We start from the raw sequence: 26,361 nt of genomic DNA on the forward strand, positions 1-26,361 counted from the left end.
AGCAGGCTATAAACTGGAAGGCAGTTTTACCCACTGTTAGTTACACATGGATAGTCTCTGATGCTTCGTGCTGTGCCACCAACCTGGAGGTGTGGGTATCTTTGACGAATATTGATACTCCCCCTCCTTTTGTGGTTCAGCCCAAGTTTTGGGGCCGAAAAGGATGGTATGAGGTATAACCTGGTAGTGCTGGGGTGCTCTTGGGAGCCTTGAACCAGGTTTCTGTTACTGCACAGATATCGATGTTCTCCATGCTAAGGAGAGTTTTGAGTGTGTGCATCTTGAGGTTTAGACTTCTGGCCTTGAGTAGCATTACTCTTAGTTTCTTATCCCTTGTGATACCTATGGAGGTGGGTTTGTCTTTTTGAGCCTTGCCTAAAAGGCACTATGGGGGTAGCAAGAGCCTTTGCCAATATCCGAAAGCCCAGGGGTGACAGGTGCAAGCCGTCCCTAGCGAAGCATCGTGGCTTGTTGAGCATGTCATCCCAGGCTGACAGGCATTGGATCCCCTTTGAATGACACCAATATTTAAGCCAATTGTTGAAATTGATCATCTTGTCTTCATATTGTGGCATCATTCTTGGTGAGGGTAAGATGCTACTCAAGATCAGGGTCATACCGGCCTGGGCCACATGCTCAGAGAGCTCCTCTATGTCTCTTTTCATGTAGTCCAGGGAGGTACATCTCAGGTCATTCACACCAGCATGGACAATGACTGAGTCATATTTGTACTTGCCTTGGAGTGACCTGAGTGCTTGTGTTATGTGGCGGATCCTAGCACCCGACAGGCAGCTCACAGTGACCTTCTCCTTGTTCAGCCTGGTGAGCGGGACGTCAGTGTGCCTGACGATAGAGTCACCTATTACAAGTTTATCAGGTGTGTTGTTTAGCCTTAAGGGCTGTGACTGTTCGGCACACTGGCTTTGTGAGCTATGTGTTGCACGTGTTTTGTTTTGGGGTAGCAGTTGCTTGGGTGTCTGCTTTGGAGGTCTCTGCTGCTTAGGCAGATTTTTATTTAGATCCTCCGAGTATGTTTTTGTGTGTTTATGTGTTTGGTTTGCTGTCGTGGTAGGTCTATGTGCGATTATAATTGTGTGTGTGTGTGTTTATGTGTCTTGATATGCACAAGGGCATGCATGCACATCCTGCAATGGAGTGCAGTCTCATTCACATTTACTTTTTTTCTGCTTTATGCCTCAAAGAGGTCCAAAAATAGATGAGGCAGGAATCAGAAAGTGAATATGTTAATGTGTTGTCTCCAGTCACATATTTACTAATAGCAGGCAGAAATGTCCATCAGTCTTAACTCTGATTTTAAATCTGTTCTTAGTCCCTCAAGACCCCTCATGATCTTTCTGAAATGTTTCACTACCCACTCCTAAATGCTCTATGATTATCACTTATTAGGAATGGCAGTGTGTGTCAATTAAACAAAGCATTTTCTCTGAAGCATTCTGGTCATATGCAATGCTACTGAGAACTGAGCAGTGGGTATTTCATTGCCAATGAGGTCTATCCAAAGTATCTCTGTTAGAAAAATGTGTAATAGTAATATGCATGCTTAGTGCATTCAAGGTTTAAAAGGGTTAATACATCTATTCTGTTCACACTGCATGAATCTGCACAGCTATTAGAAACTTAACAAGAAGCATTTCATTTCTGCTAATGTCATGAAAATAACAAGAGACATTTCATTACTGCTAATGTCATGAAACTTAACAAAGAGATATTCATTTCTGCTTATGTTATGAGAAAGTATGCAGCTGCTAGAAGCTTTGATAAAGAAAACAATAGATTCTTGAAAGTATAAACCATAGTCAGCATTACTTGTACCAAAGCTAGAAATGTACCTTGAATATAGACAAAATGTATCACATGTATTAGAACAGTACAATTGAAGAATTGAAAAGTTAAAATGAGCTAAAATAAGCCCAAGGCCAGGTTGTTTTTCTCAAAATGTTTTGCAAGCTAGCAAATAATCTAACCTAGTCAGCAATAAGTCTAGTAACATTTTCTGTAGAACATACAGAAAGCTGTGTCTAACAACATCAGCAATAGAATAGTAACATTTTATGTGTGACAGGAAGAAAACTGATTAAGAATAACATACTAATCACCAGTAATTCAGACAAACCCTGTGCCTACATGCTTTGTCTCCTTGCTGCAAGTAATAAAGGGTGCCTTGCTTGAACCTAACGTGAATTGGTCTTTGAAGTTTTTTCCTTTGACAGATTGGTCCTTCGGACCAGAACCCTCTCTTCACCTTGGATCAGATGGCCAGGTGGTTGAAACCGTACGGGGAAGAAACCAAATCGGTTCTTCTTATATGGAAAGTCCTCCAACTGAATTGTAGTTCAAAAGAGGCCAGCCACTTTCTGATCTGTGACTGAAGGACGGGTCTCTGTGAATTGGTGATCAATCACGTGGGCTCAGGTAAGGTGAATCTACTTTTTCTGTTTTCTGTTTTAGATCAGGGACTAGATGTGTATTGTTTTTGTCAGACTGTATTTTTCTTACAAGTCAGGGACAAAAAAGATTACTGTCTTGTCATAGATCAGGAGAAACAGAATAAGTAGGCAGTCATTCTGAAGAGACTATAACAAAATCCATGGTACCACGTTAAAAATTAAGAGAAGTTACGTAACGATCAAAGGGTAGAACAAAATGGGTAATAATTGCACAAAAAGACCCCAAAATCCGCTTTTTACAGAAGACGTAAAATATATGCAGTCGCAGCACACCGACAATATTAGATATTATTCAAAATGGGTTAATAAATACAGATTTGATGGAAAATTAGAAAAATCCTCACTTATCAAACTTATCAAACAGCTCAAAACCGATTCCAAAGGTCGGGTAAAAAAACAACATCGATTAGGAATTCCTCAGGCACACAGGTGGCTTGAGGAAGTAAACCGTAGGGAAAAAAAGAACAAAAATTCAAAAGCAATGTTTTTAAGATAAGGAGGACAATAACTTAATAATAGTATCAGCACCTCCACCTCCCTTACCAGAATATGAAGCAAGTGAACAGGTTAGTCCACCCCCATGATATCCTGTAGTCACTGAAGATAGAGATATTATGAAACTAAAACTGACTAAAATTAGAGATCCCATCGGGACCAGGTCCCGAACAAAGGCACATAACTCAGATGAAGGCATTGAGTTATGGCAAATGGTTAAGAATTCATGATCTATAAGTGAAGAAGAAGAAATATGCCCACTTATAGAAGTACCCAATCCTAGGGCAAGTCAAGACAATCAGGACCCAATTATTTAAGTGTATAGACCTTGGACTCCGGAAGACATCCGGAAAGCCACTGAGGGAATTCCCCATCCAAAGGTTAATTTTAGAAAATTCTCAGAAGATTTACAAGGAATGAGACTGAGTTATAACCTAAACAGAGAAGAAATAGAAACGGTAGTTAGACAGATTGTAGGGCCAGACTGGTACATGATTAGTGGGAACTGGAATCCCCGTGACGCTGCACAAAGACCCCTCCCACATAGCAGCGCAGAATTAGACACCAGAGTAAAAGGTCTTACAGACCGCATCTCTGAAAAATGGAAACCTAGGGCAGACTGGACTTGCATTAATCAATGCATCCAACAAGAAGGTGAAACAATTGACCGGTTCTATGCCAGATTATTAGAGTGTTTTAATAACCACTGTGGAATGCAGGTTCCTGAAGATCAAACTCAAGATTCCCCATATGAACAGCAGTTAAAGAATGCATTTTTAAAGGGCAGTATTGCACCTATAAGCAGTTTTATTACAAAACATATGGTAGACCATCAAACAAGCAGGTTACAATCATTACTTGAATATGCTAGGCATGCCGAAAGGCATTTTAATAGCAAAAAGAAAAAGAAAGCTCAAGTATTTTCTGTAGAAGATGGAGCAGAAGTTTACGTAGTACAGTCCGGGAAAAAGGGCAAGAAAAATGCACAGGGAAACAAACAATCTGATCAACGATCAGATGACTTTGAAGGGTGTAAGAAAAGGGGAGAATGTTTTAAATGTGGTAAGAAGGGACATTTGGCAAGGGATTGCAAGAAAAACAAGAAGGCAACAATGGAAGATAAGGATGGTGAGGACTGACTATATGGTAGTCAGGAATCATTAGAAGGGGCTAGCAAAGAAAGGACAAATGAGAATGTGATAGAGGAAGTAGAGGAAGTGCAGGAAGTTAGTGACAATGAAGAAAATTAAATATTGGACCTAGCTTTATTGAGCTTGGAGCTTTATTTAGCAGGCACAAAACCAGAAGTTACACTCTTGGTAGAAGGGAGGGAAGCTAAATTCTTGTGTGACTCAGGGGCATCACGAACCCTGATACATCCCTCCAAACTGCCAGAAAACACAGAGTCACCTGATTACATACTGGTCAAAGCAGCTAATGGACAGCTGTATCGGGAGCCTCTTTCCTGTAACATTGCAATAACTGATCCAGTTTCAGGATTGACACAGAAAAGCAAAATTGTTGTTTCTGCAAAATGCCCAGTAAACCTCTTGGGCAGAGACCTCATGCAGCTATTTGGTATAGCAGTATTCCCAACCATGCGGGGTATGGAAGCACAGTGACAAATTGATACATTTACAGTGCAATCGGAAGGTGAAATGTTTTATTGGTACAGCCAGGACTTGGTTACAACTGGTCCAGGGACTGTGACCAAATGAATGTAGCCATCAGCAAGTTCCCCTCCCTTGACATTGATAAGCAACACCTGTTGCACTGTACCCTGTATTATTGTAACACACCAGGACCTGATAAAGAATATGAGCAAGAATTATTTAAAAATCATGCAAACAGATTGGTATTGCGTAACCTGTACTGGGACACAGAAGGGAACAGTGTAGCCAGCTGTTCATTGCCCCAGGAATTCTTTGCACTTTATAAATCTAATCGATTACCACATGTTAGCTTAACAAAAAACAGAAATATAGAATGGGCAGACCTAGGAGAAAAATTCACGAGATGGGAGAAACAGACAGAACTAGAACTGTCAGAACAGGGAATACAAATACAGAAGTTGAATTGGATAACTCAGACCAACCCAGCTGTGCACTTGCAGTCTATCGAGGACAGCTGATTGACACTCCTGTTAGAGGAGGAAGAAAATGCCTTACGAAATATACCAGAGACCCTCTGGTCAACAGGAAAATCAGATGTAAGACTCATCCGTACAACGGGACCAGTTACTATCACGCCAAAGTCAGCATTCAGACCACAAAAAAGACAGTATCCCTTAAGAAAAGATGCAGAGGCAGGGATAAAGCCTATTATAGCAGCCTTACTTAAAGGAGGGATACTAGTAGAATCTCCCAATTCACCATGCAACACACCCTTATTTCCAGTTAAAAAGGCCAATGGAGAATGGCGTATGGTCCAAGATTTACAAACTGTAAATGATGCAGTAATACCAAGAGCACCTATGCAGCCAGACCCACACCGCTGCCTGCAGGTAATTGAGCAAAAGACACTACCTAGAAAAGATCTCACGGATGTCCCCTTGGATGATGCCGAGGTGACATACTACGTGGATGGCTTGTGCAGAAGGGGTCCTGCAGGACAGAACCTAGTAGGATATGCAGTAGTTTCTGATACTGGGATTATAGAAGCAAAACCTTTATGACACAACTTATCTGCACAGGCAGCAGACTTGATTGCCCTGACACGGGCATGTACCTTAGCAAAAGGTAAATGTGTAAACATTTTTACTGATAGCAAGTACGCTTTTTCTACTGTACATGTTTTTGCACAACAGTGGAAAAACCGGGGAATGATAACATCTACTGGCAAGCTTATAAATCAGGCACAGTTTATTTTAGATCTTTTAGAATCTATTCAGTTACCTCAGAAAATAGCCATTTGTAAATGCACAGCTCACAGCAAGCAACAAGATAGGATTTCAAAAGGTAATGCAAGAGCTGATACAGCTGTAAAACAAGCAGCCACAGAAGTATTTCTTTTAAATGAGGAATTACAACCCTTTGAGATTTTATATTTAGTTATGTTAAAAACAATGCAGACACTCACTAAGCAAGCTGAAAAACAATGATGGATAAAACGAGGAGCAATCCTCGGAAAGGGGCTGTACATCTCTAGAGAAGGAAAACCGATACTACCCTCTAATTTGTTTCAATATCCAGCTTTGTTGAGCCACGGGCAGTGCCATGTCTCAACAGGGGGGAATGGTACAGCTGGTGAACCAGGTGTTCACAACGTATGGATTTACAAACTACTCTAAAAAATTTTGTTTGATGTGTCAAATTTGTAACAAACATCATGCACAGGGGGCGATAAAGCCCAAGCAAGGGAGTTTCCCTACACCACCATATCCGTTTCACACTATCTGTATGGATTTCATAGAATTGAACAAATGTGAAAATAAGTATTGTCTTGTCATTGTAGATATGTTTTCCAAATGGGTGGAAGCCTTTCCAACCAAAAATCCAGATGCAGCTATGGTGGCAAAGGTACTTGTCAAGGAAATCATTCCTAGGTTTGGTATTCTGGAAAGGATCTACAGTGACAATGATACATACTTTGTAAATCAAACCATACAGCAGTTGAGTAAGCATTTTGGTATTTCTTTAAAAAATCATTGTGCATACCATCCACAATCTGCAGGGCTAGTTGAAAGGCATAATGGTATACTAAAAAACAAATTGAGAAAATTAATAGCTAAGACAGGAAAAAACTGGTTATACTGTTTGCCCCTGGCACTGTTGAGCATGAGAACTGTCCCTACAGCAAAAGGATTGACTCCTTTTGAAAAATTATTTGGAAGGGCTTATTATACATCCCAGTGGAAACTTCTCATGTCATCAGACCAGGAAGCTGATTTCACACTAGTTGAATATATGAAAAAGTTGTTGAGTTCTAAACATCTGTTGCAGTCAAATTCTGTTTCAGATAGAAAGCAAACCGAGACATCAGAGGTGGCAGTGACGCCCGGAGATTGGGTGTGGATCAAAAACATCAAGAGGAAGAATTGGTCATCACCAAGGTTGGAAGGTCCCCACCAAGTGCTTCTTTCAACACCCACTGCAGTCTAGATAGCAGAATGAGCTTTGTGGATACATCTGACACACTGCAAGCTGGTTAAGAACTTTGAGTTGGACAAAAATATTACCTCTCCATCAGGGCCCTCAGCACAAAGTCTGGCTACAAAGGGGGGGGGTCAGATCAATAGGACTGATCCGTCTCAATCCCAGTGAAGAAACCATCGGTGCTGAAGGTCCTATTAGGGCAGAGAGTAAGAGCACATGTCCAAGATGACGGAATTCAGTAAGATCCAAATACACCTACTTGGAAGAGTCGGAGAAAACAGAAATGCAGAACAATCATTTCCTCAAAAGTATTGCATAATCATCCTGTTGACTGTACTAGTGAAAATAATCATTTTGTTGTGGCCATTCCTTTTCCCAGCCACACAAATTGAATGAAACAAGCATGCAGAGTGGCTCACAGAGTGGTACCCGAACTGTAACACTTACCAGGCAATCAAATATGTGCATGCTGAGACCTTCAATGTTTCGAATTGCTGGATTTGCACAGCTTTGCCAAGGGCATATGGTGGGTTGCTGTTAATTTCATTTCCCCTAGGAGCCAACAAGACCTGGGAAAACTTAATTTATGATACATCAGATGTCACATCACAAGATAAAGTAGCATTGCACTTGTCTGTTCAACAGAAGGGAACTGTGTGTTTTTACAAGAATGATACAGTTCAGGTGGGTTGGAGCAATTGCAATGTGACTGTTCCCTATAGATGCTACACTAAACCTGATAACATCAGATCCTATTGTAACACAAGCTATGATACATTTTTTGAACTGATGCATAGGACAACTGAAGAAGTAAAACATAGTGCTGATCTCTATAAGCAACTGTCTATAATCGACAAGAAAATGTTTCATTCAGAGCCAGGGCATAGTAAAGTTACTACCAAAGTAGAGGTTTGTTACTTTGTATGTGGTAGGAAAGCATATAAATGGTTACCTGAGAATTGGTCCGGCAGTTGTTTTTTGGGGTACCTGGTTCCGGCCATACGACACACAGCAGTTTTACCTCAAGGGAAAATTCAGAATATCCGAGAAATCAAGAAGCCTGTCAATCCAGTGGGGCAAATCAATGCACGCTGGAAAAACCATCATGCTGTGGGCCTAGGGATAAATGGACTGTCACATATGGACTTGAGTGATACTGTTATCTCGTGGGCAGGTGTACTGCCAGCATATGGAGCAACAAAATCAATCTGGGAACTGAGAAAATTGTCTAAGCTTCTCGAAATAATGAGCAATACAACCTTTTCTGCCCTAGAAATGGTGACTGATGAACTGACTGCCATGAGAACAGTGGTGCTTCAAAATCGCATGGCTCTTGACTTCACCCTAGCGGCGACAGGAGGTATGTGCGCTTTAATCCAGGAGGAGTGCTGTTCGTATATTTCTGACCACAAACACGAGATAGACAACCATCTTAAGATAATTCAACAGGTGTTAGCTATGACCAAACCAGGACCAAATCCATTGACGGACTTTTTCCAGAAATTGTTTGGGGGGTGGGGCAGTATCCTAATAAACATTCTGATTGCCATCTGTGTAGGAATAATCCTACTGGTGGTATGTGTGTGCTGCTGCATCCCCTGCATAAAAAGACTGATTAAAGACTTTATAGACATTTCAGTGTCAGAAATCTTATACCAACGTGCTGAACTTGAGGAATTGCTAAAAAACTGAAAATGCTTTCATAAGTTTAAACTGAATGACTCTCTTAACTGCAAATCCTGAGTAGGAAGAGGTTAGGGGAAGAAAAAACTGTTTATGCTTATCTTGAAAGTAGAATAAAAGTATTAAAAGGGGAGAAATGTTACAAAAATGTGTAATAGTAATATGCATGCTTAGTGCATTTGAGGTTTAAAAGGGTTAATACATTTATTCTGTTCACACTGCATGAATCTGCACAGATATTAGAAACTTAACAAGAAGCATTTCATTTCTGCTAATGTCATGAAAATAACAAGAGACATTTCATTACTGCTAATGTCATGAAACTTAACAAAGAGATATTCATTTCTGCTTATTCTATGAGAAAGTATGCAGCTGCTAGAAGCTTTGATAAAGAAAACAATAGATGCTTGAAAGTATAAACCATAGTCAGCATTACTTGTACCAAAGCTAGAAATGTACCTTGAATCTAGACAAAATGTAACACATGTATTAGAACAGGACAAATGAAGAATGGAAAAGTTAAAATGGGCTAAAATAAGCCCAAGGCCAGGTTGTTTTTCTCAAAATGTTTTGCAAGCTAGCAAATAATCTAACCTAGTCAGCAATAAGTCTAGTAACATTTTCCGTAGAACATATAGAAAGCTGTGTCTAACAACGTCAGCAATAGAATAGTAACATTTTCTGTGTGACAGGAAAAGAACTGTATAAGAATAACATACTAATCACCAGTAATTCAGACAAACCTTGTGCCTACATGCTTTGTCTCCTTGCTGCATGTAATAAAGGGTGCCTTGCTTAAATCTAACGTGAATTGGTCTTTGAAGTTTTTTCCTTTGACAATCTCAAACTATGCCCTGAAGTAAACAGCAAGCACAAAGAGTTCTCATTGAACAATATATGGTTTTCCACCCTGTGTTGGCCTTTTACCAGTCAATGCCATTGTGCCAAATACTGTCTTCACTTAGCTCATTACCTCAAGCTGTACCTCAATGAAACCCTGTAGGAAGTCAAGAAAGGCAATGTTTCAAAACACACAACACAGAAACAGTACAACATTTTTAACATGAATTTTATTTAATTAATTGTAGAATGTAGAATGCTGTTGCTGTCAGTAAAAGTGTAAGTAGCAGGAATATATTCACTTTTAAAACCTGCTAGTTTAGCATACGATAGTGAAAATAAATGACCTCATTTAGATGCATGGTTGTTGCAATTCTATAGTAGAAAACATCAACTAAATAAATGTGAAAAATTTTCCTTTTGAAGCTATATGCTGTCAATGGGTGAAAACCTAAAAGAGAGCAAAAATCTGGTGATAGTTATGGAAATTAAAAGCAAAAAACAGAATCAGAAAGAAAAAAATCAGTAATTTATATAGAACTTTACATGAAAAGCCTTATGGAAGCATATATGTATACTCTGTGATAATCTAAAGGAATATGTACCCCTTTAACTAAAATCTGCACTAGGAAGTACATAATACAATAAGTAAAGTTGCAAAATAAAGGACAGATTGAAGATATACGTCATCATGTTGCTGCAGGATGTCATTCAGTGCTGCATCCGTATGTTGGGGGAGGGGGTGGAGAGATTGTGTCCCAACACCTACTTATTAAGTTTTATTAACTCTCAAGTAATACAATATCAGAAAAAAATGCATACTTAGTTTAGACGGAAAAGTGATTATTCTGTTTTGTCCAGCACTTTGCATGCCCTAAGTTATAATGAATTCAAAGAGGAAGTGCTGGAGGGCACAGGCAACCAAGGAGGTATAATGTTGCATTTTCAGCCAATATATTACCCAGTTTGAATTTCATCATGTATAAGTGATACATTGCTATTGGCACTGAAACAAGTCAAGAATTAGCATGCTGTATATACTTGTGCATCCATTAAAACAATCCCCTGGATTCAGCAAGCAGCCGTGCATGAATAAGTTATTCCTGCATGGCAGGAACTGTTCCTGTTCAACACGGCAGCATGCCATGCATATGTATGAAGGCTCAGTGCCATGCTGTAAAACGGACATGGTTCTGTGTACAAGCACAGGGGGTGTGTCTAGGGTTGCCACCTTTTCAAATGCCCAAAGTGAGACATTTTTTGTAGAAACGTCAGATTTTGCAGGGCAAAACATACCCACGGCCAGTAAAAGGACAGAAATTCACTTTTTTGACAGAATAAAAACTTATTCTTATAGGATTTAAGTCACTTGTTCTGTTTCTTATAATATTTTGGTGCTTCAGTTAAAAAATAACTGTTTTATGTAACTATTAAAGAAAATATAGGAAATATTTTTGTCCTAAAATCTCAGAACATTTGCCATTTTTTCACTTTTTTTGCAGTACGCAACTGCCCAAAGAGGGATTGTCCCTCGCAAAGTGAAACAGGTGGTAACCCTGGGTGTGTCTGAGAGCAGAGCCCTCACAATACACTCCCCCCTGCACTCCAGAATTGCCGTTTGGCAATTTAAAATTAATGAGAATGCTTGTAACACCCCCAACCCATCAGGGTAAGAAATCTGGACAAAGCCATAAGGGAGAATGATCTCTACCAAGCCAAAAGTTGAGAAAATAACAGATTTAGCATAAGCACATAGCACACACCTCCCAACCAGTCAGAGTAAGGAATGTGGACAAATTCATTAGGGACAATCGTCCCACAAAGCAGAAAGCTGATGGAATAACAGGTTCAGCATTAGCATGGATATTCTGATGGGTACAAATAAAAAAACGCAACAAATACATTTTTTTAATATATGCAGTAAAGTTTAAGCATAACTGCATGGGTGTACCCCTTGCTTAGCTATGCTTAGCCCAGCTGAAATGGCACGATAAGTTAAAAAGCAATAGACATCTGACATAAATGCAAGTGCAATAGTGTAGCAGTTAGAGAGTACACCTTGCATGTAGTCATTCATGGTTCAAGCCTCACCAAAGCCATGTCCATTTTGTATGTGTAAACATCAAAATTTTAATTTTTCACATATTTATGTAAGAAGTAACTGATTTTTCTCAACCAGAGTAGTGTATTAGGCCCAGATGTGAGGTGTCAGTGTAATAAAGTTGTGAAACCCTCATATAAACACAAGTGCCCCATACAGTGTAGTCACACAAGAATAAATTAATCACAGCACATTGGGGGATGTCAGGGAAGGTAAATAAATCTATATTATGTAAATAATGGTGACTCAATCCCATACAGGTGGTAGACCAATATAATAAAAACATAAGCGATGCTAAGCATTGCACAGCTATGTTGACCGGGTGTAAGCATTGTGTACATATGAATACTAGGCAATGGATAGCCCAGCTGTGTGGATTTTCCCATTAGTAAGCAATGCTGAACCTGCCCCTTTAAGCACTGCCAACCTTAGCTAAGCAGGCTTGCCCATAGCTTAGCTTAGCTCAGCATTTTCAAAACCATCCAATTATGGCAAAGGGCAAGACATTGGCTATATTTAAACCCTGCAGGTGGGAATACAGCTCATAACTGGTTGTAGCTCTCCACTGTAGGCAGTATGGCAGGTGTTGGAGAGGGCATGCACTTCTGGGCGCAGTGCTGGGGCATACAGGAGTCCAAGGTCATGGTAGGACTCCTGGTAAAAAAACATTACATGAGACTGCTACAGGACCAGTACCAGAGCTCCCAATGAAAACCAGAAGCCTGAGAAAGTCTCACTGGTGATCTCACCAGTGCCACTGGTATCCCTCGGACTGGTGAGCAGGTCCAGCACCACTATGGTGACTTGAAATGGAGGAAGAGAGAGCTCTTGGAACAGTGGGTCCAAGAAGCAAGAGACAGGGAGATGTACCAGCAGTGTGTAAGTATTCATAGCAATAATTGTTTACCAAAGTGCAGCCTGTGTATGTGATGGATAGGTATGCATAAATGCTTAGTAACCAAACAATGTAGAAAATTGAAAAAAACACACCAAACAGCCAGTATATAGCAGCAAAGTCTCCTTTATCTCCACAAGACCTGGTACCTCGGCATCTCGCCTTCAATGGGTCACAATTCATTACAAAATAGTAACAGTCTTTAAATACAAATCAATTACATCAATTATTCTATTAATTATACAATTAAATTCAAAAAATGGAGGGAAAAAAGCATTCTAAAAAAACATATTGTTATTTTTAAATACATGTTTTATGAGAGAACATCCCAATATTTCTTCTACAAAATTGCTCAAAATTATTATAAACTTCATGTATATTAATATATTAATAATTTATAATATATTCCATAATATAATTTCTTACATATTGTGAATGGTAGGATAAATATCATAATTATATTTAATAAATTCAATAGTGAATTAATTCCTCAGATACCTAATTCTAAGTTTAAACCAAAAGGCCTTAATGTATTAAACTTCAAAATCATCCTTGTTTCAAGTTCTAATAGTTTGTCACAAATGTTGTCACCCTTTTTACAGTGAGGTTTGCCTAGTATACTAAATTTTAAACAATCTGTTTTTCCCTCATGTGTCTCAAAGAAGTGCTTAGCAACTGGACTAGATACATTTAGATTTTTAATGTCTCTTAAATGTTCTAAAATTCTCACTCTAACCATTCTTTTAGTTTGCCCAATGTACCACATATTATAACAATTACACCCTAATATGTAAACAACACCACTGGATCTGCAATTGAAATAATGCATAGGGTTATGATTGATGTTATTAATGGATCTAATGTTGATAATTCTATCACAAATGCTACAAGAATTGCATCTAAATGAACCAACATTAGCAGCATGGTCTGTTCTTTTGATACAGAGATTATTATTTAATATTTCCTTTAAATTCTTTCCCTTTTTAAATGAAAATGTGATTTTACGTGGAAAAAGCTCACCTATGAGCTCATCCTCACTAACCAAATACCAAAATCTTTTTATTAAGGAAACAAATGTTTCAGAAAAAGCTGTGTATTTGGTTACAAAAAATATATTTTCCACATCATTATCTCTTTCAATCAACCCTGAAAATTGCTTGTGGAACCTCCTAAGGCTTCCATGCTTATTCATGACACCATTCATGTTATCCAATAATAATTTTTTATCATAGCCCCTTTTATGCAGTCTCAAAAATACCTCATTTAATTCATGATTTAATTCAGATACCATACTGGTATGTTGATGTATTCTTTTAAATTCACCATAGGGCAAAGCTTTTAATAAATGAGGAGGATGCATGCTGCTTGCATGCAAAAACATGTATTTAAAACATGTTTTTGCATGTTTTCATAAAACATGTATTTAAAAATAACAATATGTTTTTTTAGAATGCTTTTTTCCCTCCATTTTTTGAATTTAATTGTATAATTAATAGAATAATTGATGTAATTGATTTGTATTTAAAGACTGTTACTATTTTGTAATGAATTGTGACCCATTGAAGGCGAGATGCCGAGGTACCAGGTCTTGTGGAGATAAAGGAGACTTTGCTGCTATATACTGGCTGTTTGATGCATAAATGCTTCTCTATTTTCATTACAGCTGCAGCTGAGTGGGCTGTGAACCAGGATGCCCATGACAGCAGGTTGCAAAGGCTGCGTCGCAAGGCTAGTGAGTAACAATCCTGCTTGTAGTAGTCATACCAAATAAATATAAAGGAGTAAAATGTCACCTGGCACTATAAAAATGTGTATGGTTTGTACTGAATAAACCAGACAATATGACAGTAATAGTCCCATATAGGTCATATTTAAATAAAAGTGTAACTGCCTGGTAATAAAGTTCTAAATCCTGGACTCATTGTGTTTACTCTGGTATTGTATGGCCTCACATGTTGCATTCACCAAGATCTGGTATGTGAATAGTACTGTTGTGTCAACTTGTTTCTCACACTGCACTGTGCTACATAATAAATATATCTAGGAATGTCTGTATAAGAATGTTTTAATTACAAGGTCAGACTGTACAGCCAAGAGAGACTTAGACAGAAAACACTGAAGGAAGAGACAGCACTTTCTCTCTCTGATGAAACACAAATTGTATTTTTAGCACACACAGCCATGGTTTGAATCCCGGGAGTGGTAGTAAGCTGTATACATAATAACTAGGAATCTGGGAATAGTGTAGAAACAGTCAGGTAGTGTCAGGTAGTGTTAACAAGCATTCCCTCCACAGGTCTACCAGGTAAGAGAAGTAGAATGTAGCTATAAGACAGCTGAAGTATACACTGGGTACAAACATGCCACTACCCAAACCAAGGCCATAGGGTATTGCAATAATTCCTGTAGAGTAATGATTAGAGCAATGATCATTAAAGTTGTGAGTACTGCAAGGATATACAAGTTGTTAACTGATATCTCTCTCTTCCCTCACCATATCTGCAACAATAATATAAACACACAAATCAATGGGTATGTTTTACACCAAACCTACTGTTGGGACATATGTTCTATTGTTCAACAAATATTGAAATGTGTTTCTATTAATGTTCCATGCTGAAATACTATCATTGGTGGCCTGTTGCTAACCTGTATGCTGTTGTAATGGCCACTGTGGTTCCATATATGCATGTGTTCTGTTTGTTATGCAACTCTTCCACATCTGTTGTTTTGGGGTAATGGGAATATCTATGCATGCTGTTATAACTAATCCTGGGTTGTGTTGACTATTACTAACCCACATATGTTTTAAAACTGTAACACCATAGCACGTTTGGGAAGACCGCTCACAGCAGACCCACCTCTCCCACCTCATCTGGTTGTGGCACCAGGCCCCAGCATGACTGGGACTCATCTTGGGATCTCCTTGTCCGCTGGTCCTGCACAACTTTCAGGTGGAACCACCTCAGGGGATGGGGCTCATCCCCCCCTGGGAGTGGGCGTGGACAAACCTGAAGCCAGATCCGGTGTTTAGTGAGTAGCAAGCTCCAAAAGGAGTTTGGAGATCTGCTACACCAGCTTGAGGGCTGCCTGGCAGAAGTAGAGGGTCAGCCTGCCCCTCTTGCTCAGCCCCCAGCACAGACACCTTCAGGGCTGTGAAGGTACAGTGGTGACTGCTCATGGGTGGGGACCTCAGTCTCACTGTTTCCATTTGGGGGCTCATGGGCTTCCGATTTCCAAACACCTCTCCCCGTCCAAGGTGTTTAGCACCCACATGTGTCAAATACTGTCCCTGTATGCTGTCTTGTCTGTCTTACTACCCAACCTACCTCTCCAAATATACCTACTATCCTTCCCTTACATCCCACTCTCACCTGAAAAAAAAAAGGGCAATCTGTTCCCAAAAAAAACTTCGCCCCATACATAGCTGTCCATTTTGCACACATGTCCACTGGACAACTGTAATCTGTTCTAATTGGTTTCACAACATATTATTGTTGTCCTCACCCCTCTCTGAGGGGTTTGAGTGTCCACATATAACTCCAAATTCAGTATATATGCACAGCTGTTGCTGTAGAAGAAATTGACGACTATGGACCTTCCCTGCACCCATCCTGCACATCCCTAGCTACTTTCCCTATTGTCTTTCCCTCTGCATGCCCCCTTTTTCACCACTTTTCTATCACCCCTTTTTTTCTTTTTTTTAAAGAAATTAGCGAGAGGGTAAGAGGTAGTAAGCACTTTTAAGCAGTAGTAAGTAGGATTATGCCTGTTTGCGTGGTGCTAAGCAATGCCTACACAGATTAAGCACTTTTAAGGCTGTCTGTAAGAATATATAACAGGAAGTTAGCATTGCTTACCACCCCACAAACCTACACAAAACCCCCTTACAACTGCTTAAAAGTGCCTTAATCACTCTGAATCTAACAGCCCTTGTTCTGCCCAGCAACAAAAAATTCAGCCCTTGCAAGTCTTGAATACAGGACCTTGCACACTATAGCCACAGCATTTTACCACTAAGCCATCTGAGGTGTAGCTATGTTTGATGTTTTCTCAAACATATCATGTAGCACAGTCATTCAACAGTAGGGAACATATATATATATATATATATATATATATATATATATATATGTGTGTGTGTGTGTGTGTGTGTATATTTTATATATATATATATATATATATATATATATATATATATATATATATATATATATATATGTGTGTGTGTGTGTGTGTGTGTGTATGCACTGCTAAACATCTGACCAAAGGCACTGTAAATGGGGGTGAAGGCATCCAACATAGGGACCTCTTGTAATTATTGCCATTATTCCTTCCTCCACACCTGAACTGTTCTGCCTTACAGCAAAATAAACAGCCCTTGCAAAACTTGAACCCAAGACCCTGCACAACATAGCCACAACAAGTTACCACTAAGCCATCTGAGCTGTAAGATGTTGGGATGATTTCTCTAACATATCATTCAGAACAGTCAGTCTACCATAGGGAATGTACAATGTGGAAACACTAAACATTCTATTGATACATACACACATACACACACACGCACACATATATATATATATATATATATATATATATATATATATATGTATATGTATTTATAGAGAGAGAGAGAGAGAGTATATATAGGGGGTGCACAGAATATCAAACAGCCATTATTCCTACAGTTGCCACCTTTTTAAATGGCCAGTGTTGGATTATTTCCTACAAATGAAAATTATTGCATTAAACATATACCCACACACAATGCAAAGGACATGACACCACACAGTTTGCTTACATATAAATGTTTATTTGTGCACTATTTCAGTTGTTTATGCCATTTGTTATAGCATTTAGGTATTTGAAATACATAACTGATAAGTGCAACTCTCAAAGAAAACATATGATAGAGTAATCTCTAAAACACAACATACTTTGTTGTCTAGGCTAAGGCCTTCAAGTAGTACAACAGTAAAAACAAGCTTGCCTTGAAGATAAGAACCAATCAACACTTATAATTACAGATGTAGTTGAGCAGCCTCCAATTACACTCTGTAGTCAACCCCAAGGGGGAAAAGTATCAATTGTCACAATGTAAATGTATCCATTACATAACAATGCTTAACTTAAAATGTCACTATCACACTGTCAAACAGAACTGTGTCCGAGACAGTAAGCTCTAGCCCACAACTGCTCCCATGGTGAAAAGTATGAAAATGTACAGCCATATACCTTTATGTTTTTTATTACTGATATTCCTCACATTTTGTAACAGCCTAGGTTAAAAACATTTAATAACCCATCTCCCATAAAATGTCTTACATGGGCATATAACAGTGTTCTCTATACACTGACCTCCAGACTGTACAGGGTCACACATGTTTTGTCCAGCTGCAGACCTCATATATATGGACCCCACCCCACAACTTGTGTGGGAGTCCACAACATCACTGGAATGACAGCAGGAATGTCAGCACTAAATAATTATAGACCATACATATCAACCTCTTTCTGCATGACATCTGGACAAAGCCTGGTATATAAGTGGAGGACAGAGGCTGAAATACAGAGCTAAATTTGAAATATTGCTTTTATACACTGTGAAAGCTGCTGATGTTACAGGATTGGTTGCAACATACCCTTATTCAGGAATATGTAGTCAGAAACACTAATGGATGTTGCCATGTACTGATAGCAATCAACGGAAAGAATGTCACTGATATGCCAGGGACAAGACCTGTGTGGGGAACAGACAAAACATAACAGCCAATACTCTGGCCATCATGTGGATAGGCCCACGGTTGAGAGCTATGCAGACAGACTGCATTCCATGCAAAACTAGCATGTACACACAAACCCTGTAAAACGAGCAGTATTCAATGCATATAACAGCAATACTCACATGCTGTCCCTAGGTCTGGAACCTTATACAAACATGTAATTGGCCTGTGTCCACAAGTCCTGTTGTAAGAGGTATTCCTACCTGCTGTCTGTAACACTGTTGCCCCACACATGAAGGATGTCTTCCATACAGGAAAGTTAAAGGGACAATGCCCACATGATGTAGTGTTTTATAGTAGTGAGTTGCTATGACAATGGCTATTGGAAGAACTACATTGCTGCCTGCATGCAATTAGCAAGTGGGGAACAGCAACTGGTGCAGAGACCATCATCTGAACATGAGCATTACCAAAAGATAAAAAAAGCACATAAAGAAAACCTCAAAATAAGAAGTAAGAAATAAGAAGACATCCTGTACACCAAAGGAACCTGAAGGTAAACCAGGTATGTGAAACATGTAAGCATGTAACTGAATGTAGTACTTGATTTGTAATAATGGGATAGATGATTATGAAAGATGTATATGTGCCATCAACACTTGCTGTAATGATGTCCTGCTGAACAAACGCTATGGACATAGCATCTGGCTCTGTCTGCAGTGGGCCATACCTGTAAACTGTGCAGATATTCACAGAATGTCAAGATTTAGCCATCATAGTGTTTGTTCTGTTCCTTCAAACATCTCTATTAGTCTGGCAAAAAGCTGAAGTTGGAAGTAATGAAATCATGGCAGACACATGAGTTTCAGACTGTACCATCTTCAGAACAGTCATGGTAATGCGAAATGTATCATTCTACAAACTTCATAGGTTTGTAATAGACATATCTATGATCTGTCTCTATATATCCCCCCTAATGTTAGGCTTTGTCCACATGTGATGCTCTAAGAGGTGGATAGATTGGTATGTATGCATTTAGCCAACCTTTACATTGTCAACATGCTAAATGTCAAAAACAGTGCAGCAGGTTCTCAAATGTCCGAACCGGAGATTGTCAAAACACAAAATATCCCCCCTTTTTGACCCATGATAGCACTTGTTTAGGTGGTAGAGCAGTCAGAAATGCCAAATTCAATGTTTCATACGACTCCTACCGTTCACCAATTACAAATTCAACATTCAGGTTCGGAAAAACTGACATTCAGAGGTAGTTACTTTGACTAAATGCATGTATTCCAGATAGGTTGGGTCACAGCTGAGGAGCCTGACACACCCTGGGAAAGGACAGCTCACATATGGCAACCACTAGAGTGTCTGTCAAACAGTCGTGTCTGTGCCACTGCCAGGGCAGTTAATAGAATGTTGCCCATATCCATATGTTACCTGTGAATATGAGCATTATACATGTTTGTATTGTAAATCTAGGGTACCTATATAGGGCATGAGCATAGTAAAGCACTGTTGCAGATGTGTGTGTTAAGCTGCATGGGATATATTGAATTAATAACATTCAACTGTACAGTGTCCTTCTGGACAATGTTCACAGTTGTGGCAGATATCTGTAGTCACTTACACATATACTTGTGTTATGGCAGCAATATTAATACTTTGTCAAAATTGACTTCCCTGTTTTCTCACCCAGTGATGTGGACCAATGACCAGGAGTCCTGGTATAACAGGTTGAGACATGTGATTGAGCTGTGAGACTGTAGATACAGTGTGCCATAATGACATAGAACACAAATGTATACCAGGTATCCTCTAAGCATGTGTATGTATGTGTATGTTCAGCTGAAAGGCACAGAACTAATAACTTGGGTCACAAGCAGTGAGGAAAATAGGATGTGCATGTTGCACATGTGTGTAATATCACTGTCACTTCATACAACAAAATAAAATGTGTACTGCTACTGATTGTTGCATTGCCATGGCACTGATATGGGCACTAGAGTAGGCATGCTTATCACGTAGTAATAAGAGCAGTGTACAACTGTGTTATGACCCATTGTCCATGCCTACAACTAACAGCTATATCAGCAACCATATACACTGGATATCAAAGTGTACACACCACTGTTGGAATGCCAAGTCTGTGTATACCAATGAGACCACAGAAAGTCATGTCAAAACATTTCTCACCTCAAATGTGACCCATAACTTGTACAATTCTATTGAAAAAGAAATAAAACTGTTTCTTGGAAGGTGAGCAACCATTGCTTAGTGAAGATTTGATATGACGTTAGAGTATAAACAGACAAATGGATGCTGTAATCATCTCAGCAGGTGTTTACACAACATATCAGTGTGCAGGTGTGCACATACATTCAACTGGCTTACTGTTTGTTTGTCTTTCGGATTTTCCCGGTTATGGGGTCACCACAGCGGAACTCCAGTCCACTAATGATTGGTAGTTGATTTTTATGGTGCCGAGTTGCCAGCCCGACACCCAACCTTCAGTGAAGGCACGCCCATTCACGCATGTCTTTCAGAGGCCACTCGACCACGGGGAGGACATGCCGACTCCACACAGAAGGCACTCCAGACGAGAATCAAACAGGAGAACCTCTTGCTGTGAGGTAACAACGCTACCGCTGTACCACCATAGCTTCATATGATGTACTGAGTATTAATTCCCATATGGTTCCACAGGACAGGTTGTTATGTTCCTTATTGAGCTGAGCAGGCTATAGGACACATCACAGGTGGGGATTGTATTGACCTTTGCTTTTGTGGTGTCATGTTCCAGTTGCACAAGTACCATGCATTGTAACTGGGGTGTGTACACTTCATATCCACTGTAGCTATATAGAATCAGCAGTACCTCCACCAATGATAGAGTAATCCCCCTTGGTGGACAGCACCAAGACACAAAGCACATAACAGGCTGCTATGGTGGCTGTACAGGGACACATAGGTGCAGACCACAACTTGGAAGCAAGTGCACCTCTATCTGAGCAAGCATGTAGGTTCACAGGTGCCTTCCTGTAAGGCTGACTATGACTAGAAATCAGACATATCCAGACCACCAAGGCCAATTCCAACCATGTCTACACAGGTGTATGCCATCTTAGAGCCAGTAACACAAGTCAACCTGTACTGGGGGTAAAGCACATCTCATACATACATGCCAAGGATACAGGCAACCTGCATCAGACAGTATAGGTGGGAACAGTGGCACCCTGTACACAATATTAGTACAGGGGGATATGCACATCAACCACATTACTGCCCATATCAATGGTGAGCATGGACATAATGCTGACTGATGGCAACAACAGCAAGTCTCCATCGGGCATGAGAACATCACAATTTGCCTCCTACATGAACACAGGCATGTGCTCACAGTTCCATCACACACTACAGTCAAACACACACATGCCACCATCCACATGGAAGATGGCCACTGTCATCCCTCTACACAGAAATGAATGGTGAATAGTGGATTATGCCATTAAGTGTCCAACATTGGGGGAAATGCACAGGTCAGGGCCAGGGCTGTAATGCAGATGTCAAAGCCATGATAGCTTACAGTGTTATGGTATAGTTTGGATTATTTGCAAGTAATATCCACTGTTGATGTGATTGTGGACAACCATATGAGGTCCTGTGATCTTTTTTCCTGTTTATGTCTTCCAGGTACAATGTCCCGGGAACATCTGTCTGCATTCACAAACCTGGAAAATGATGCAATCATCAAATAACTCATGATGCATCATGCCATCCTCTTTGACCGCAGGACCCAGGATCTGCAGGAAAGGACCACCCTGTGGAATGAGCTGTTCACAGGGTAAACAATGTCAGCCTACATAACTGAAATAATGAACAGGTGCGGCATTGCTGCACAGATCTGATCCATCATGCCCATCAGCTTGCTGCTGCAGTTAGGAGGGACCAGCTAGCCACAGGTGGGGGTCATGCCATCCAGCCCTCACTGACATATGTTGAGGAGCTCCTCGCCAGCCTTGGGGCACCCACCCGCCAGCCAAGCCAGCAGGCTGAAGACAGCATTGTGGAGGTGGGTGCCACCCTCACAATGGCTGTGGAACGTGTCCCAGGACACATTACTAGACCACTGCTGCTTATCTGTTTTCATCTGTAAATTATCTACATGCATATGTCAGATGAGATAGTCTGTTGCTGCAGTGTAGTAATGAACAGATGAATAAACTCTAGTACTGTGGGTTTGTACTGTTGATGTGCTGAAATGCTGCTCCCACACTGTACCAGTGCCAGAGGTGTGGCTACTGACATTACTTCTGTCACACAACTACTTAGGTCCCTCTGGTATACAACTGGAGCAGCAGCCTGTAGCTGGTGAGTATGGAGTTGTTTTGTTAAGCTTTACCAATACACCGGCCATGTTATGGCCATGGTATTAGCCATGCACACATTTAACACACCTACCCATAATGCATGCTGTACATGTTCACTTACTGTTGGTGTTAACTGCACTGCATCACAGTGGTCTCGATGATGGCATATCTGAAGGGTATGTAAGAGTCCTGCAGTATACCAAACAACCTGTCAGTGCAAGATGTGTGGACAGAGATGAACATAATGGTGGGACAAATGGCCTGCAGTAGAGACATGTCTGAAACATTAGCCTTATACAGTGGCTACAACAGTGTATGCACCACTATTAAAATGGCAACTGTTTCTGATATAAACAATGGCAAATCACAATACCACATTCCACACCTTTTACAATCTGTAATATGATCCTAACATGAACAATGAATGTGTAATATGGAATCCTATGTTTGTACAACAAATATGGGGAATATATACCTTAACAAACACAACACTGATGTAGAAAATAAACAAATGCCCATCCAAAACAGATGACGAAACATTTTGCAAACTGGTCATGGAGGCTGCCCAGAAACATGCAGCAACACTTGAGGGACTTACAGGAATGTCAAGCAAGTACTGCCTGTGCAGTAACTGTGTCGACAATTGCCTGGATTCTGCATAAGTGTGGCCTATGGGTTAGGGTAATCAGAAGGAAGAGTTGTCCCACAGGATACACCATCCAGGGCTCTCTACAGATAGCATAAGCATAACATCAAGTCTCACAAAGGCATGTGTTGCAATGTGTAATGGTGTCATCACACCAATGCTCAAACCTACAGACAGTATTCATAAAGATCCGTGTGGTGCAAAAGCAACACCTCACTCCACCTTGGGGTCAACATCTCCAATATTTAGCTTGCTGGTGCCAGTGTACACCTTTAAGTTTGCTGTTCATTAGCTGGAACAAGGCCAGTAGACATGGTGTTTGGAATTTGGAACACTGCAAAGTAACACTCATGTGTGGCCTATAGTTGTGAAGCATCTCCAATAAGGCTGAGGATGGGAGGGGTGTCAGCTTGAAACAGAAAAGTGAACTGAAGCATACATCCAAAGCTTGCAAAGAATGGCTGTATCTGAACACAGTGAAGATTATAAATTGCGCCAGACATAACCCTGACTCTACAGCAATAGTGAAGCCACTGTGTGACCTCCAAGGGCTGTGCATGAGCTGACCTTGCAATCTGGCAGAGTTGGGGGAAATTTGTAGGGCACAATGACCAAATAATGGCAAGTGAAGATGGGCCATGCTAGTATACCCCTTCCAGGAAAAGTAACTGCTGTAGTTCACTTAACAGGTGCTTCAACGGACCATTGTATTAAGGGTGTGCACACTTATGCAAACCACATATTGTATTCATATCATTCAGCATCTGCATGACTAACACATTTGTTTGATACTGCATTGGATTGCTCAGGTCATATGTCACATATCAGGTGTGTGTAATGTTAACAAATGCAGTATTGTGGCCCCATTCCGTATCATAGAAGAGGCTGGCATGTCAACAAGGGTGTGTACACTCCTCATATCACATTATGCTTTGAAGGTTTTCAGTGTAACCGGATTTTATTGCACATACAAGCATTGTTGATGATGAGATCTGCAAATCAAAGGACAGGCATTAATTACTGACATCAGTCCTCATATCATCCCAGGTAAGTGTTAGACCAACACATAGGGGCTGTGAGCAACAGAGCAAACATAACTGCTACACATATACACATTCAACAATGGTGTGTATACTTGTGAGGTATGGTGCACAGCACATGCCAGTGTGCTGTACAAGGTGCACAGCAATACTGTGTACATGCGTGCAGTGTCTTCCAGGGGAAGGAGCATCACCTACTAACACAACTCATGCATCACAGAGATGTATAATGTTGGTAAAAAGGATTGAGTATGGCGGCAGTGCATGCTGTTGAGTGCCATATGTCTTGCATGTTGACTGTTGGGTAATGAGAGGTCTGTGTAATATATTTGTGCCACCTCACTTGTGTGTGTGTGTGTGTGTGTGTGTGTGTGTGTGTGTGTGTGTGTGTGTGTGTGTGTGTGTGTGTGTGTAGAAGTAAACCATAGTGTACAGGTCTTAATATACATTTCTTGTCTGCCCCTAACAGGTGGCGGGGATGGTCAAGGTCCCTCCTGCAGGCAAACTGATGTTAGTGTCCATAAAGACTCTGACAATGATGATAGGCATATTGAGGCACAGGCAGGGTTGTCAGGGACAGAATTTGTGCCATTGGTTGACATCCCACTTTTATCCACCCCATCCCTGCACACAGTCACAATGCCCATACGTACCCCATCACCAGAGGCCATAGATGACGGATAGTTGGTGGGTGGTGGCATGGGACAAGAAAGTGTGGGGACTATGGCAAGTGTGTCTGTACACAGCAGCCATAGCTGGATTACTGGCGAGGTACCACACAAGCAGATGTACAGGTGTGCTCATAGTGACTGCTGCAGTTCATTTAACAGGTGCTTCAATGAACCATTGTATTAAGGGTGTGCACACTTATGCAAACCAGATATTGTATTCATATCATTCAGCATCTGCACAACTAACACATTTGTTTGATACTGCATTGGATTGCTCAGGTCATATGTCACATATCAGGTGTATGTAATGTTAAGAAATACAGTAGTGTGGCCCCATTCCATATCATAGAAGAGGCTGGCATGTTAACAAGGGTGTGTACACTCCTCATATCACAGTAGGCTTTGAAGGTTGTCAGTGTAACCGGATTTTATTGTACATACAAGCACTGTTGATGATGAGATCTGCAAATCAAAGAACTGGCATTAATTACTGACATCAGTCCTCATATCATCCCATGTATGTGTTAGACCAACACATAGGGGCTGTGAGCAACAGAGCAAACATAACTGCTAAACATATACACATTCAGCAATGGTGTGTACACTTGTGAGGTATGGTGCACAGTACATACCAGTGTGCTGCACATGGTGCACAGCAATACTGTGTACATGGGTACAGTGTCTTCCAGGGGAAGGAGCATCACCTACTAACACAACTCATGCATCACAGAGATGTATAATGTTGGTAAAAAGGATTGAGTATGGCGGCAGTACATGCTGTTGAGTGCCATATGTCTTGCATGTTGACTGTTGGGTAATGAGAGGTCTGTGTAATATCTTTGTGCCACCTCACTTGTAAGTGTGTGTGTGTGTGTGTGTGTGTGTGTGTGTGTGTGTGTGTGTGTGTGTGTGTGTGTGTGTGTCTGTGTGTGTGTAGAAGTAAACCATAGTGTACAGGTCTTAATATACATTTCTTGTCTGCCCCTAACAGGTGGCGGGGATGGTCAAGGTCCCTCCTGCAGGCAAACTGATGTTAGTGTCCATACAGACTCTGACAATGATGATAGGCATAGTGAGGCACAGGCAGGGTTGTCAGGGACAGAATCTGTGCCATTGGTTGACATCCCACTTTTGTCCACCCCATCCCTGCACACAGTCACAATGCCCATACATACCCCATCACCAGAGGCCGTAGATGAGGGATAGTTGGTGGGTGGTTGCATGGGACAGGAAGGTGTGGGAACTGTGGCAAGTGTGTCTGTACACAGCAGCCATAGCTGGATTACTGGTGAGGTACCACACAAGCAGATGTACAGGTGTGCTCATAGG

This window comes from Protopterus annectens, chromosome 1.part0 (assembly GCF_019279795.1).
Source record: "Protopterus annectens isolate FY-2018-M chromosome 1.part0, PAN1.0, whole genome shotgun sequence".
NCBI lineage: Eukaryota > Metazoa > Chordata > Ceratodontiformes > Protopteridae > Protopterus > Protopterus annectens.